Below are 7134 nucleotides of genomic sequence, written 5' to 3'. Positions count from 1 at the left end.
GGCCCCTCATTAGGCTGCTGTTGGCCGACCTCGGTGCCTCTAGTTTGTGTACAACGCATATGTCAACTTACAATAAATCATACAAGGCTTTTTTAGCTCTAAAAGGCTATTATTCACTAGTTGCTGTGTGAATCAGTATTTCTGGGTGTAATTAGAAATTATCAGAGTTGATGCCCAAGACTCATCTCAACCAGCACGGGGGAGGCATCTGCTCCTTTTATGGTCAGTGATTCTGGGCCTCCTTCTGCTGGGCTCAGTCCTGAGGTGGGTCTGACTCAGCTCAGAGCTGTGCACCCCTAGTCCTCCTCTCAGCTCAGAGCTGTGCACCCCTCGTTCTCCTCCCCAACTTGCTTGAGTGCTCTTTAGGATGGGGCTGAACACGGCCTTCTCGAAACCACTTGGCTCCACCACAGGCCCTGAGAACTGATTGGGTCACTCTGGTGGGCTCCCCAGCCCTAGCCAAGAAGGGTTTCTCTAGGGAGACTGGCCCTAACTCATGAAACCTGAAGCCCCAAAGATCCTGACCATGGGGCTGCCTCCTCCAGGGAGGGGCCACTCGCCCCCACCCAGCTCCCTTCACAGAGACCCATCCGACAGAGCTGAGGAAAACCATGCCGCATAAATGAATAAATAAATAAATAACGATGCCGGGTACCTGTGGATTCTGTAATTCCTGAAAGAGGGCAGAGTGGCTGGCTCACAGCAAGCGCAGTAGCAGGTACTGCTCCCTGGCCAGGCTGTGCTCTGTCTCCTGGTTGGGAGCCCTAGGGGACAAGAAAAGCCAGAGGAGACCAGCTCGCCCAGAAGGCACCTCTCCACCCCTTCCCCAGAGTTTCTGGGACACAAAGCCCACCTGAGGGACATGTGCCTCCTTGGGAGTTGTACCAGGCCTCCTTCCTGATCTGGCCATGCAGTGGTTTTCAGTGCCAGAAATAGATGAATAAAATAGGCCCTTTATTGGATGTCCTTCAGGAACACGCACACTTCTTTGGATCTCTCCAGCATTTTATCTCTATTTAAAGTTAAATGCTGTGTTATACCGAGTATTGGAAAAGATGTAGAAGTACAAGAACTGTCAAGCTGGCAGTAGCATAAAGTTGTATAAGCACATTGGAAACCTGTTTGGCAGTTTCTACTAAAGCTAAATATATGCCTACCTTCAGAAATTCCATCCTAAGCAGGTACACAAGAGAAATGAATGCAAATGTCCACAAAAAGACTTATATAAGAATGCTCATTGCCATTTTTATTCATAAGAGCCCCAAATGAAAACCACCGAAATGTCCAACAGGAGAGTGAATAAATGGTGATACATTCACATCATGGAATACTACACAGCCAAAAAAGAAAAACGAAGGGGCAGGAACATTCCACGACATGGGTGAACAGAGGGAGCCAGGTACGAGAGACACTGCACCATCCCACTGAGATGAAGCGCAGGAAGCAGAACTGATGACGATTGAAGTCCGAAGAGTAGTTTCCTTTGTGGGAAAGTGTAGATCAGGAAGGAGCCTTCTGGGGTACTAGAAATCTGCTGTATCTTGGTTGGGTGCAGTGGCTCACGCCGGTAATCCCAGCACTTCGGGAGGCCTAGGCAAGAGAGTCGCTTGAGCCCAGGAGTTAGAGACCAGCTTGGGCAACATAGCGAGATCCCATCTCTACAAAAAATTAAAAATTAGCATGGCACGCTGGTGTGCGCCTGTAGTCTCAGCTACTCAGGAGGCTGAGGCAGGAGGATCGCTTGAGCTCAAGAGTTTGAGGCTGCAGTGAGCTATGATTGTACCAGTGCACTCCAGCCTATAATTTCCGTGACTGAGCAAGACCAGTCGCAAAAAAAGAAAAAAAGAAAAAAAAAAGAAAGTAAGGGAAAGGAAAGGAAGAGAAGAAAGGAAAAGAAAAGAAAAGAGAAAAGAAAAGGAAGGCTGAGCACGGTGTTTCACATCCATAATCACAGCACTTTGGCAGGCCAAGATAGGTGAATCACTTGAGGCTGGGAGTTTGAGGCCAGCCTGGACAACATAACAAAACCAAAAATACAAAAATTAACCAGGCATGTTGGTACATGCCTGTAATCCCAGCTACTCAGGAGGCTGAGGCATGCAAATCCCTTGAACTCGGCAGGTGGAGGTTGCAGTGAGCCGAGATCGCGTCACTGCACTCCAGCCTGGGTGACAGAGTAAGACTCTGTCTCAAAAAAAAGAAAAAAAAAATTCCATTAGTAAACATAGAATGATTGAATTATAAGAATCACCATTTTGGGCTGGGCACAGTGGCTCACGCCTGTAATCCTGGTATGACATTGTGAGGCTGAGGAGGGCAGATCACGAGGTCAGGAGATCGAGGCCATCTTGGCCAACATGGTGAAGCCCTGTCTCTACTCAAAATACAAAAATTAGCTGTGGTGGTGGTGCATGCCTTTAATCCCAGATACTCAGGAGGCTAAAACAGGAGAATCAATTGAACCCGGGAGGCAGAGGTTGCAGTGAGCCAAGATTGCGCCACTGCACTCCAGCTTGGCAACAGAGTGAGACTCCATCTCAGAAAAAAAAAAAAAAAAAAAATCACCATTTTGTGGTATTTAATTAATTTATTGAGGCAAAGATGGTAATGGATGAAACTACTGTATTAGATGAGAGGATGACGGGGATGTTTGCAGTGAAGGAGTCAGTTTCTCACCACCTGAATTATTTGAACTTAGCACCACTAAAAGTGGAGCAATCAGGTACAGACTGCCTGCAGACCTGATGCAATAGAAATCACTGACACCATCTAGTTCGTTTTTTTGTTTTTGTTTTTCTTTTCTTTTTTTTTTTTTTTTTTTGACGCAGAGTCTCACTGTGTCACTGAGGCTAGAGTGCAGTGGCATGATATCGGCTCACTGCAATCTCCACCCCCCTGGTTTAAGTGCCTCAGCCTTCTGAGCAGCTGGGATTACAAGAATCTGCCACAACACCTGGCTAATTTTTATACTTTTAGTAGAGACAGGGTTTCACCATGTTGGCCAGGCTGGTCTCGAACTCCTGACCTCTAGTGATCCGCCTGCCTCGGCCTCCCAAATTTCTGGGATTACAGGTGTAAGCCACCATGCCCAGTCTATTCCATATTTTAAATATTAAAAAGTAGAACCTGGCCAGGTGTGGTGGCTCACACCTGTAGTCCTAGCACTTTGGGAGGCTGAAGTAGGAGGATCGCTTGAGCCCGGGAGTTCAAGACCAGCCTGGGCAACAGAGCAAGACTCCATAGTGGGGGAAAAAAAAAAGAATTAGTACTTTTGTCTAGGATGTTGTTCAGAAGAGTTAGAATAGCAGGTCTGAGACTACTGTCCTTAAAGGGCTGCTTGCAAATTTGGCATCTAGAAACTTGGGTTTAGAGAGGGCTATCACCATTCCCTACCTAATAAGAGTGGCTCACTGTGCCTAAACTGTGTGTACAAACAACATAGTTTATGTTGCTTTCTTTTATTTTATTTATTTATTGAGACAGAGTCTCCTTCTGTCACCCAGGCTGGAGTGCAGTGGCGTGAATTCTGCTCACTGCAACCTCTGCCTCCCAGGTTCAAGCGATTCTCCTGCCTCAGCCTCCTAAGTAGCTGAGATTACAGGCATACACCACCACACACAGCTAAATGTTGTATTTTTAGTAGAGATGGGGTTTCACCATGTTGGCCAGGCTGATGTCAAACTCCTGACCTCAAGTGATCCACCCGCCTTGGCCTCCCAAAGTGCTGGGATTACAGGCCTGAACCACTGCGCCTGGCTGCGCTTTCCTTCAGAATGCTGCTGTCCTTTGGGGTGAGACAAGGGGCCTTCCTGGTGAACACGGCCCGGGGCGGCCTGGCGGACGAGAAGGCGTTGGCCCAGCGCGGCCCTGGACGTGCAGGAGCCAGAACCCTTCAGCTTTAGCCAGGCACCCCAGGATGCGGCCAGTCTCTTCTGCACCCCTCACGCTGCGTGGTACAGCCAGCAGGCATCCACCGAGATGCGCGAGGCGGGGCCGGGAGATCCGCAGAGCCGTCCCGGGCCGGATCCCAGACGGCCTGAAGAACCGTGTCAACAAGGACCATCTGGCGGCCGCCACCCACTGGGCCGGCAGCGACCCCGCGTGGTGCCCCTGAGCTCAACCGGGCCGCCTACAGGTGCCCTCCGGGCGCGGTGGGCGTGGCTCCCACTGGCAACGCCCCACTGGCGTCCCAGCTGCTGCGGAAGGTGCGTCTCCAGCGCCGCGTCCCTGTCCCACGCCTGCCCCCGTGGCCCGCCCGCCCCACGCCCCTTCTCCTGGCCAAACCGTGGAGCCCGAGGTGGACAGAGGCCACGCCAGAGACCAGCTGTAGCTCCCGCGCCTGGGCGGAGGGCCCGGAAACCCTCGGACCAGAGTATGTGGAGGAGGCGCCTGCGTGGCGGCCCTGGCACTGCAGAGACTGGTCTGGGCTGTCAGGAGGAGGCAGGGGGCAGCGCTGGGCCTCGTGTGGGTTGTCGTCCGTCCTGTGGGCGCTCTGCCCTGTGTCCTTTGCGTTCCTCATTAAGCAGAAGTCAGTAGTTATTCTGCCATGAACCTTCTTGTCTGTGTAGTTTTTAGAACATTGCAAAGGATCTGTTTGCTTAGCTGTCAACAAAAAGAAAACCTGAACCAGCATTCGGAAGTCAATTTGAGGGTTTTTTTAGTTGTGGTTTGTTTGTTTGTGTTTTTTATGTTGGAACGTGCCCCGGAATGAGGCAGTTGGCAAACTTCTCAGGACAATGAATCCTTCCTGTTTTTCTTTTTATGCCACACAGTGCATTCTTTTTTCTACCTGCTTATTTTTAGAATAATTTAGAAAAACAAAATGAAGGCTGTTTTTCCTAATTTTGGCATGAATCCCCCGCCTTGTACCAAATGAAGACGGCATCACGAAGCAGCTCCAAGAGGAAAAGCTTGGGCATGCCCAGCATGCCCGCTGCCCATCGACGTCTGTCCTGGGGACATGGAGGGTACCCATCGTCCCAGCCCGCACCAGTGCCGTCCTACTGATGTGGTAGGCTAGCAATATTTTGGTTAAAATCATGTTTGTCACTATAACCATTTGTATGAATTAAAGAAATAAAAATCCCGGAAAAAGAGAAAAAAAAGAGAGAGAGAGACAGTGAGGCTACTGAGCAGAGTGGCCTCAGGCAGTGGCCTCAGAGAACCGCCTGCAGCCCTCTTAAGAGCGGCGGCTTGGCCACTGCAATACAGGACACAGCCAACTGGGTGGGCTGGGCCCGGGCCAAGTTGATGCTGAGACAATGGAACTTGCACCAGAGATCCAGAACCCTGGAAGGAGTGGACCCCTCAGCCAACACCAGCGTGAAGGGCTGAGTAGGCACAAGAGAAGACTCTCATGGTGTGGCCAGAGTGAGCCGGAGGACCCGGAATCAGGCCCCCGTGCCACTCTGCCTCTGCCATCCTCATTCCGGACTAAATCCATATTGAGCTCCTGGTGTGTGAGGTCTTACTATTTCACAGAGTAGACAGACAAAAGCAGTCCACTGTTGGCCGAGCGCGGTGGCTCATGCCTGTAATCCCAGCACATTGGTAGGCTGAGGCAGGCAGATCACCTGAGGTCAGGAGTTCGAGACTAGCCTGGCCAATATGGCAAAATCCTGTCCCTCTAAAAATATAAAAATTAGCTGGGTGAGGTGGTGGGTGCCTGTAATCCCAGCCTACTCAGGAGGCTGAGGTGGGAGAATCACTTGAACCTGGGAGGCGGAAGTTGCAATGAGCCAAGAAGGCGCCACTGCACTCCAGTCTAGGCCACAAGAGTGAGACTCTATCTCAAAACAAAAAACAACAACAAAAATTCCACTGTCAAGATGGCAGCGTGACCACATGCTACGTCTCTTTTTTCTATAGAACATCATTAGACATAGTAAAAAAAAAAACAGAAGGCAGAGCATGCAGTGAGCCAAGATTGCACCACTGCACTCCAGCACTCCAGCCTGGGCGACAGAGCGAGACTGCTTTAAAAAAAGAAAAAAACACCTAACTAGACATCACCAGAAAAAAAACTTAACACTCCACTTTCTCTTGTGAATGTAAGTACAAAATTACCAAATGAACTATGAGCAAGCCCATCTCAACCACATATAAAATGATATTAATCATATATCACAACAAAGTTGATTTAATTCCAGAAATGCAATGTTAAATCATTCAAAAGACAAACACTATTAAGTTACCTTATCAGCATAAAAAGACAAGAAAAAAATTGCTCAATCACAAAAGAAAAAAGCAATTGACAAAATTCAGTGCCTATTCATAAATCTTAAAACCTATCTAACAGAGAGGAAGCAACATGCCCAGTTACACACCACGGCAGCTGAGAGTAGTGACATAACTTACTTGCAGCCAAAAGATGAAAATTGCAAACTGGGCACATTAGCTCATGCCTCTAATCCCAGCACTTTGGGAGGCAGAGGAGGGCAGATCACGAGGTCTGGAGTTTGAGAAAATCCTGGCCAACATGGTGAAACCTGGTCTCTACTAAAACTACAAAAAAATGAGCCGGGCGTGGTGGCACGCACCTGTAATCTCCTCTATTTGGGAGGCTGAGGCAGAAGAATCGCTTGAACCACAGGGGCGGAGGTTGTTACAGTGAACCAAGATGGCATCACTGCACTCCAGCCTGGCAACAGAGCAAGAATGAGTTTTAAAAAAACAAAACAAAACAAAACAGATGAAAATTGAATTGCAGTATACTCTTAAAATTTTTGAGAAATCTATGTTTTTCAGCTAAAAAGAGACAGACTCAGCCTTTTGACCTTTCCTCTTTCCCTCCCTGGAAGGCAATCCAAGGCCTGGAAAAACAGCAGCCACATTGTAACTACAAGAATAAAAACATGATTGGCCCGGCGCGGTGGTTCAAGCCTGTAATCCCAGCACTTTGGGAGGCCGAGACGGGCGGATCACGAGGTCAGGAGATCGAGACCATCCTGGCTAACACGGTGAAATCCCGTCTCTACTAAAAATACAAAAAACTAGCTGGGCGAGGTGGCGGGCACCTGTAGTCCCAGCTACTCGGGAGGCTGAGGCAGGAGAATGGCGGGAACCCGGGAGGCGGAGCTTGCAGTGAGCTGAGATCCCGCCACTGCACTCCAGCCCGGGCGACAGAGCAAGACT

At 49.4% G+C, this 7134-nt stretch overlaps 1 long non-coding RNA gene across 1 annotated transcript; it reads left to right on the top strand.

Annotated features, from left to right (window-relative positions):
- Positions 1-4180: 4180 nt before the first annotated feature.
- LOC135971733 (uncharacterized) lies at positions 4181-5902 on the top strand. Its single transcript, XR_010587956.2, has 2 exons — positions 4181-5011; positions 5869-5902. It is a non-coding gene; the product is annotated as an uncharacterized lncRNA (long non-coding RNA).
- The last annotated feature ends 1232 nt before the right edge of the window (positions 5903-7134 follow it).

The sequence above is a fragment of the Macaca fascicularis genome, chromosome 7, assembly GCF_037993035.2.
Source record: "Macaca fascicularis isolate 582-1 chromosome 7, T2T-MFA8v1.1".
Taxonomy (NCBI): domain Eukaryota; kingdom Metazoa; phylum Chordata; class Mammalia; order Primates; family Cercopithecidae; genus Macaca; species Macaca fascicularis.
The sequence above is the reverse complement of the archived record's forward strand: the minus strand, read 5'-3'. Positions and strand labels throughout refer to the sequence as shown.